Raw genomic sequence first — 9,625 nt, 5'->3', positions numbered from 1 at the left:
AGAGAAGAGGCTCTTGGTGGTGGAGTTGCAATCGGAAGAAACAAATTTTGAGACAGTTTCCTGTTCCGTCAGCTTATCTGGGAAGCAGGCATTTCAGGGTCTTTCTGAAGTTGGAGGGCACCATGTGCTTGTACTTGGTTCTTCAGTGTCTCCAGAAAAAAAGCCTTAGGAGTGACACACGGCAAGGGGTTTGCGCTTCCTTTCTGCCCTTTCACCTCAGGCTCTCAGTGGCCGGCCTCATGACATCAGCCCTTATTTTTAGGGATGTTTTGATGTGATATGTTTCACACACTGCTGAGACCCAAGCACTCGGGCAGAGTGGCTGATTCACGGTCGGCTGTCCTTCACCTTGGGGCCCAGACAAGGGGCGTCTGGGCTGGATCCCAGGCTCCCGAGGGTGGGGAGGAGCACCGGGGGCAGGGAGGGCCGTGAGGCACTCAGCACCCACCCACCCCCCACCCCCCCCACCCCCCCCACCCCCCCCCACCCCCCGCCTGCAGGACCAGTCGGCCTTGCTCACCCAGGCGGCTAAGAGTCTGTTGCCTGCCGAGCCCCCTGCACACCTGTACTATCGGGGAGGTGCCCGGTGTGTGGCTGGCCACAGTGACACTTTTGAGAAAGTCCCAGGGGAGATATATCCAGCACCTGAGATACCTTGAGCTTAATTCTCAAGGTTTGAGCCTCTCTGTACTTCGGGGTCAGAGGTGGTGGTGGCTTGATGTTCAGCTCAGTGACACTACACAGTGCCTTGTAAATAGACACAGAAGGCAGTGACCTTGGCTGCATGTGACCCCCATGAATGGTCAAGGGCAGGGAAGACAAGAACCTCCAGTGAACAGCAAAACCACATGCACACATACACACCCCCCAAACCACACGCTAGCCGTGGCAAGTGTGGGAAGGTAAACACTAGCATCCCATCATCTTCCTTCGAGAAGCGACCGGCTCCTGCACAGCTGGCCCCGGCTGCCCAGCCAAGGCCACGCTCTTCCCCAGCTGCCCCATCGGCGCTGGGCATCCGAGGGCCTGGGCATGGCCAGCCGTCCCTGGGCCTCTGCAGGTGACCATTGCTCTGCAGTGGCTGACACTCGGCCAGATTTACCCCATGGCTGAGGCTTTCCTGGCTCACCCCGGCTTCCTTCCCGTTCACCTTTTCAATCTCTCACCCCTTGTCCGTGTCTGTGGCTGCTTTGGGGGGGGTGGTGTGGCCCCCCAGTCAGGAGCACAGAGGGGAATACAGTTTGCAAACTGTAGCGGAGGCGGGGCGGGGGTGGGGGGAGGCCTGCAGAGGTGCAGCCGGCGCCCCGAGGAGGACATGGGGCCAGAGGGAGCAAGCCCCAAACAAACTGCTGAATGTGAGTTAAAAAGTCTACAGTGGAGGAGCCCCTTCCTTCCCATTTTCACCGTCTCCTGCCCCAGTCGGGGTCTGAGCATGCAGGGGGTCCTATTTCCCAATCTGACTCTGGGGAAGTAAGTCAACATTTGCTGCTGCTGCCGCTGGGGTTACTTGGGGCTCTGCCTTGGGGGAGGAGCCCGACGGGAGCATGTGCCAACTGAGGAGGGTCCCTGCGGGCCGGGCCCGTGGCAGGTGCAGGACACTGCGTGGAGTTCACTGCCAATGTGCAGATTTACACTCCGTTATCTGCTATTTCCTTTTACGTCTGATCAACGGTGGGCGCCTACTGAAGGAAAGCGGAGGATTTCTTCCATGTGGCAAGCCAGTGCATTTCAATTCATTCCCGACAGCCAGGTGTACAGGTGTCGCTGACACTGTACAGCTTGTATCATAATGAGTTATTATGAATAAAAGAGCATTAAAGATGTGGCATAAGAGTAGGTACCTAGAGGACAAACGATGGATTTATTTATTTATTTAATAGATTTTATTTATTTATTCATGAGAGACACAGAGAGAGGCAGAGACACAGGCAGAGGGAGAAGCAGGCTCCCGGTGGGGAGCCCGATGTGGGACTCGACCCCAGAACTCCAGGATCATGACCTGAGTGGAAGGGAGATGCTCAACTGCTGAGCCACCCAGGGATCCCTGATAGACCCTTCTAGAAAGTAATCTTTTAAAAAAGATTTTTATTTATTTATTGAAGAGAGAAAGAGAAAGTGTGAGCAGGGGGAGGGGCAGAGGGAGAAGCAGACCCTCTGCTGACCAAGAAGCTGGACATGGAGCTCAATCCCAGGACCCTGGGATCATGACCTCAGAGTCAAAGGCATGCTTAACCGACTGAGCCACCCAGGCGCCCCTAAAAGTAAATTTCTGAAGGAGGCACTAAAATCTATTTGTTAAATGAATAACTTGTTTGAATTTGAACTTTGATGCAGCACTTATTTTTAAAAACCAGGAATATATATGATTATATCCACTTTCAGAGGAGATGACTGATTCTTTTTATTTTTTTTAAGATTTATTTATTTATTTATTCATGATAGACACAGAGAGAGAGAGGCAGAGACACAGGAGGAGGGAGAAGCAGGCTCCATGCCGGGAGCCTGACGTGGGTGGGACTCGATCCCGGGACTCCAGGATCGCGCCCTAGGCCAAAGGCAGGCACTAAACCGCTGAGCCACCCAGGGATCCCCGAGATGGCTGATTCTAAACTGCCCCAGAGCCTGCAGCCTCCCACCGTAGACACTCTCGCAGAGGGGGATCTGCGAGCGGCCTCAGCTTCCCTCTCCCCACCAGCCTTTCGAGCCACGGGCTGGAACTCAGGGCCTCCTTCATTACAGACCGAGCAAGGCTGAGGGTAAAGGAACAAGGCATTGGGGGCTGGCCCCAGCCCTAGGTAGACACAGAGAAGTGGTCCCCGCTCCCTCATTCCTGGCCCCGCAACACAGAAACCAGGGAGGAGGGCTCATCTGCCCATCACATGGGCCACAGTGGCCCAAAGCAGCTCAGGGCAGAACTTCAGGAACATTTGTCCTTCCAGGTCCAGACAAAGGATGGCAGACAGATTCCATCTCCGGGTCAGGTCTTTGCAATTGCTGATCTGCCCCCGCTATGGGTGGTGGTGGGGGAGTGTTGGGGTGTTGAAGGTCACCTCCAGGCTTCGAGGAACCAGCTACCTCCAACTGATTGACTGAGGCAGCTGTAGGCACCAGATAGGAGCCTGACCACATGTGTGTCGTTTGTCATACTGGCCCGGCCGGGATCACTGGTATCCTGCCCATGGTGTCCCCCAATGCGGTTCCTCCATGAAAGTGGGAATGTGAGCCACTCCGTCTGGACCACCCGTCTCTTCACGGTAGCCCTTTTGGTTTTCAAGAACCTGAGCCCTTCATGTTTGCAGATCTCTCCCTGACATTTCTTTCCACCCCGAAGAAGTGAGCAGCTCACAGCTGGGCGCAGGCAAGTGCAGGGACCCAGGGCCCTGCTGCCAGACTTGGCGTCAGCAAACCAAGCCAATGCCTCCAGAAATGATTCCAAGGCCCCAGTCCTTCCTCAGTCCTTCATGGACGCATGCAACCCCCACATCAGCGTGTCTTCTGTGAGTGGAAGACTTTTAATCCCACCCCATCATGAGCCCATCTTCCCTCCTATCTCGTGCTGGTTACTGGGATGGGGCTGGGAGCAGATAGGGGAAGGCTGGGGAGGGAAATGCAGAGCTGGATAACGGGGTAGGAGGCTGCAAGGACTTTGCCTATGTTAAGGGTTTAGCTGTGTCCCCCCCAAACCCAGTCCCAGGGTACGCTGAAGCCCTAACAATGTCACCTCCTTTGAGAAGAGGGTCTTGGCAGATGTGATCAAGTTGGGATGAGGTCATCAGGGTGGGCCCTACTCCAGTTTGCCTGGGCTCCTTACAGGAGGAGGGAGCAGCGACCTGGGACGAAGGGACGTCGGTCAGAGCCTGCAGAGTTGCTGCCACCAGCTCAGGACCCCCAGGGCCTCTGGCGCTGGAAGAGGCAGCAGAGGAGCCTCCCCTAGAGCCTTGGGAGAGAGCACAGCCCTGCCTGTCACACCTGATGTGGGACTCTAAACTCCAGATGGGGGGAGGCTAGAGCTGTGCCCGCCCTGGCCTGTGGTGCTCTGTGCGGTGGCCTGTTTGTCTCATTCCTAAAAACGGAGTCATCATTACAATAAATACCATGAACCACTACTATCATACATGGGAGGGACGGGGGTCGTAGCCCCAGCATGGACTGTGGCCCAGGAAGAGACCGTGCACAGAGGGTCCGCAGCAGGGGCGAGCCGCGCCTGCAGGGCCTGCGTGGTCCAGCCGGTGGACAGGGCTGGGGGCCCCCGCGGCCCGTGGGGGACAGGGGGGACAGGGGGCTGGCGGTGGGAAGGACGAGCTGGGCGGCCAGGGAAATGCAAGCAGCCATGAGGGGGAAGAGAAGAGGGCACCAGGCCCGTAAATCGGCAGATGCAAGAGTTTAGGAAAAGCAGGGAAGTCGGAGCGAAGGCGGTGAAATGCAGGCTCCAGCTCGCGTTCCCAGGAGGTAAGGCAGGAAGCAAAGGCTGGCACCCACTGCAAGGGCCGCGGCGGGGGGCACCCGAGGGAAACCCCGGGGTCCTCCGTGGCCTCCGGGAGGGACGGTGGGAACCACCTGTCAGCAGTGTGGTGTCGCCTTGGGAGAAGTTGCGGGAACTGATTCTTTGATGGGAATCACCTCCTTTGTTAGGATCGCCCAGAAGGGCAGCTGCGGCAGTGGTGCCTTCGTAGATCAAAGGGTCTGTATCCCCAAGTGACAGTACCAGTGCTTTAGGAATCCTTTGTCACCTCGGAGACTCAGCAGCAGAGCCGCGGTTCTCAGAACCTGGGCTGGGCTGAGCTGCCAGCCCCGGGGCTACGGGAGGAAGCTCAAAGGGGAGCTTGGCCGGCGGCTGACACTCGGGCAGCGCCCCAGGAGGGGTCATGTGGCGACAGGAGCCGGGCCGGGCTGGGAACAGAGGAGACGGGCCGAGTCTCAGGGTTTGTGTCCCAGTTTGACAAAACGCAAGCAGCAGACAAAGCTCGGGAGCCGTGGGGGTGTCTGCGCTTGGCCTGGGCTGTCAGCGATGGGAGGGTCAGCCCCCAGGAGCATAGATGCACCCCTGGACCGGGAGCCGTGGGGGTGTCTGCGCTTGGCCTGGGCTGTCAGCGATGGGAGGGTCAGCCCCCAAGAGCAGGGATTCACTGCTGGACTTAAAAGCAAGGCCGCTTCAGTCTGGCATTTGGTAGCAACAAGCCCCAGAATAAACTGGGGCGTCAAGGGACAATCAGTTCAGAGTCTTCATGTCCTTTTCACTTCTGCTCTCCGACCAAAGCACAACTGGTTAGGGCCCCATTTTTCTTCTCTTTCTTGGAAGATGTTATTACTCATCTAGGGTAGATCTGAGTTACAGAAAAAAAAAAAACCTTCTAAATTAAAACTCTGATGAAAAAAATCTCTGTGTCTCGGTGGCGGTTTACTTCCAGTGATGTCTCAGATGTCAAAATCCCTCTATAGAATGAGATTGGAAACTGTTCACTGGGGCTTCTTACAATACCCTTATTAAGCAAAGTCAACGAAAGCATGTTTAGCATCAGTTGTGGTTACAGAGAAATGAAAAATTCAAAACAATATAAAAAAATAAAACAATATGGACATACATGATTATATAGAATTAAAAACCACAATGTTATAGCCCAAGTAACCAGAATATGCTAAGATAGTTTCACAGTTTCTAGCTTTGTGTTGGTGACCAAAATGTCTAAGTGGTGGAGCCTCTATTTTCCCATCTATAAAATGGGGATGGTGCTTCCTCACACGCGGTTATAGTGAGGCTGCTCAGCACAGAGCTTGGCATGTAGGAACTATAATAAACGGTGAGCAGTAATGATGTGTAACAGGACGTAGATTTGCAATAAATGCCAGAGGTGTGAAGAATATATAAAAAGTTCTTAGAAATGTCCAAGCATATAAAATTCTCTAAAAAGTGGCCGAGAAAGTTCACAGTTCACAACAGTTGAAATTAAAGTGAACGAATGAAATCAGTGACCGTTCTTTACTCATGGAACTCACTCGTAATGAAGCACAGAGCAACGCAGATATCCAGTCGTGGTAACAACAGAGATGCTGGTGAGACACCAGGTAAATAGGAATATCCAAGGATTCCTGATGGAAATACAGATTTGTATGATTATTTTGGAAAGGAATTTGGAAGAGTTATCATTAAGAGCCACAGCATTCTACAGGTTGACCCCGTAATTCTGTTCTGGAGAATGAAATAATTCCAATTAGGAGAAAGCTATATTTACAATGAGGCATGAAGGTAGAATTATAAGAATTTTAAAAACCCAACAATATAGTAATGGTTATTTTGCCATGGAATATATTACATGGTGATTAAAAATGACAGAATGTATACAAAATACAGTGTCTGTAAAATCACGTCCCATAGAATACAATACGCTGAAGTAATGGCAAATATTTTAAAAGCAACAAATATATATGGATACATATGAAAGGAAGTTATAAGAAATGCAATTCATTTTATGTTGGTAAAGAGATTTGGATATAATTATCTATATACTGTTTTATTAATAGATTTATTCATGTAAATTTAATGTCTCCTATTACCTGTTATGAATCCATAGCTCTTCACGATTCACTTTGTATTGACCAGCATTTGGGCATAAGAATCCAATTCAGAAAAAAATTAAAAAAAAAATCCAATTCAGGAACTCAGGACGCAAGGGAGCTATGTTGTCTTTGGGGCATTTCCTGACTCGATTTAGAAATACCGCCTTAGTGTGAGGATGTGTCTTTCTAAGGAGAGCTTTATTCCTCGAGATTTGGTCTTGGTTCCCGGCTACCCTCTTTCACGTTTCTATAAAAACTCCCACCTTTATTAATCTGCTAAATCATTCTCTGTTATACCTTGAAAAGTCACTCTGATTTTTCAATCAGAGAAGGAAAAGTTACATAGGGAAGTATCGAATAACTGAAAGAATATTATACACGATGAAACCAGCCAAGTAGAAATGTCCCGCCATTCACCTGTTTTGTGGTTTTTGAGAAACCCGCTAAGTTTTATAAATGACAGAAACACTTTCTCAAAGCGACAGATCCGACCCTACATATGCATGGCTAGAGAGGCTATTTTTGTCCCTGGGTTCTAGTTACACAACCCCAGCCTGGAAGCTTTGTTCTCAGAATTCATGCTGTCATCAAAAGGACTCAATACAAACACAGCCGTGGGCCTGCCAGTGGCTTAGCTGTAGCCACAGCTGCAAACTCCTCTGTCATGTGAAAAACTCAGGGCTTTTTCTGGGTCTGGAATGTCTGGTGGCCCCGCCCCCTGCCTGCCTTTCCTTCCTCTGGAATCTGGTCCATTCTTAAGTGTGGGCTCAGTGTCCCCACCTCGTCCCAGAACAGCTTTCCTTCATGTGAGCCCAGAGCAGTTGCGAGGTGGCCCTTCTTGCTCTTACACCTGCCCCGGCGATCTTTCGGGGGGGCCGGCTCCTCAACACTGACAGGCACCTATGCGTCCCTCCCGCCCCACTCCTTCCCAGGAGAAGGTGTCGCTTCTCCAGGGGAGGTGGAGTCCTGACTTCGTGTCTGGCCCCGCAGGCTCTGGGGGATCTTAAAGTCTATGTAGAGACTTTAGGAGGGCTACAGGCTTCCCCAAATCCCGGGCCTGGTTTGTGCGCCCACGCTGCCCGCACTGCTGTGGCCTCCAAACAGGGGGTCCCTGTGTTCTTTTGTCCCAATAAGTCTCCTGGGGTTTGAGCCAATCCCAAGGGATCCTTCTGCTTGCGGGCCCTAGGATTAGGATGAGGGGCTGTTGGGGGGGAACTTCTGGGAAAGACACTTCCCACTAAGGACAAGGAGACCCTAGAGGGAGAGCCCTCCCAGACCTTCCTCAGCACCTGCAGCAGGTGCTGCTCTGCCAGGAGCACAGACCCGGCTCCCGGGACACAGTGGGAAGCTGGGAGCTCCCGGGACTCCGGGTGCTTTCACGAGCCTGATTAGTGGACTCTGTGCTTGTTATGTGACACAATAAATGTCCTATTTCTTAAGGCACTTTTAATTGAATTTTCTCTTTTTGTAGCTGATGCACTTAACCTGAGTGCAGCCACTTTGAGCTCTCATTAGATATCAGATGGATCTGAGTGCCCGCCCCGCTCAGCTGCCAAGCACGGTTAGGATCTTTGTGGGAGGTGTGCAGTGGGTATAGACTGATTGATAACAGAGAAGCCCTGGAAGTGCCTCCGAGGGATCCAGGCGCACGGGAATGTGCCTGGGCCACATGGAAGAGGTTACTAGCTGGAGTGTGCTGTTCACAGGCTCCAGCCCGCTGGCCATGGGGGAGAGAATGGGAGGGTGGTGGGCTGAAGGTTAGAGCAAGCTGGGGTCTTGGGGCGCTGCACTGAGGGTGATGCCCAAGAGAGGAGCCAGTAGGCTGCTGGTTTAGGTGTCCTGTCCCTGGTGGGTGGATGCAGAGTCCGCCTCATTTAGAGCAGGTAGGGCAAATAGGTGTCAACCCTTACAGGCCAACTCTGACCGGCTGGGTTTGTAGTGTTGAGGAGGATTCTGAAGCGCTGTCTAAATTTAGTCTTGATTATTGCTAAGTCTCCCAAGGACACAAATGAGATACTCATCCTCCCAAGGACTGGTTCTTGGCTCCTGGAGCAGGAAAGTCAGGGAGCCCCTCCAGAGCAGAGACTTTCAAAAGGGAGGGCCCGCATATCTCATAAAAGGCCTGCTCCCTTGGATAGACTTCTCTGCTTAAAGACAATCCGAGACTGAGGCCATTCAAAAAGCAGGCGGAGTTGTTCTTCTTAAAGCACTTCCGTGGAAACCAATAAACTGGCACTGAGTTCATCAGTCAGCCTCGGCAAATCTACTTCCATCTACCCCTGGAGCGCCTCTTCCTCTGATGGAGGCCCGCAGACTCCGAGGTGCCTCCTTCTCCAGAGCCCATCCCAGCCTTGGTGCTGGCAGGGGAGCACGGGGACGGCGGTCAGGCGCATCCCAGCCCAAGGGCGTCAGGGGCAGCGGGGTGGCTGGGGGGTGGGAGGAGGCCCATGGCGCAGCAGGTTGGGCAGGAGCCTTTGCCCAGCCAGAGAGGGCAGCGGGCACATGGAGGGGTGGTGTGGGTGAGGGCCCGGGACAGGATTTGGGGCCTGCTTGGGGCCAGGGAAGCAAGAGCCCCATTCACGTTGCCCAGATGTGTTCTGCTCTAAGTGTGTGACCTATAGGAAGAAGGCATGACGGGAACGAGACTGTAGGATGATTTATCGGGCTTCGAGAGGCCAGCAGGCAGCAGAAGAGGGGAGGCCAGAGGCAAGGAGAACCACCTGGAGGTTGAGGGGCTTGTGCCGGTGGGTAAGTATGGAGGTGCCAAAGGCAGGTGTCAAGGAGGGGCCTTGCCCCTTCCTCTCTCCCCTCCCCCTGTGGTTCATCCCTCCCTGTGCCCCCCTTCCCTTCTCCCCTTGCTACCGCTCAGCCCCCTCTTTCCCTCTCCTCCCCCACCCTCAGGGAGGTGACAGGCCACACTGGCTTCCCCATGCTGTGGACTGAGAGGTGGTCAGGCCTCGTCCACCCAGACCCCCTTCGAAGCTGGATCGCTCCCTCCGTGGCTCTGGGTCTCAAAGCTGGGGGCTGGGGTGGGGGTGGGGAAAGCGCCTGAAGATTTGCTCCAAGTGGA

At 53.4% G+C, this 9,625-nt stretch overlaps 1 long non-coding RNA gene across 1 annotated transcript; it reads right to left on the bottom strand.

The window, feature by feature from the left end:
* Nucleotides 1–1,860: 1,860 nt before the first annotated feature.
* LOC140635481 (uncharacterized) lies at nucleotides 1,861–8,690 on the bottom strand. The gene is made up of 2 exons (XR_012032799.1): nucleotides 6,553–8,690; nucleotides 1,861–6,087 (listed from the first exon to the last, which is right to left on the bottom strand). It is a non-coding gene; the product is annotated as an uncharacterized lncRNA (long non-coding RNA).
* Nucleotides 8,691–9,625: the final 935 nt, after the last annotated feature.

This window comes from Canis lupus, chromosome 1, assembly GCF_048164855.1.
Source record: "Canis lupus baileyi chromosome 1, mCanLup2.hap1, whole genome shotgun sequence".
Classification (NCBI taxonomy): Eukaryota; Metazoa; Chordata; class Mammalia; order Carnivora; family Canidae; genus Canis; species Canis lupus.
Note: the sequence above shows the minus strand (reverse complement) of the source record. Positions and strands in the feature narration are given on the sequence as shown.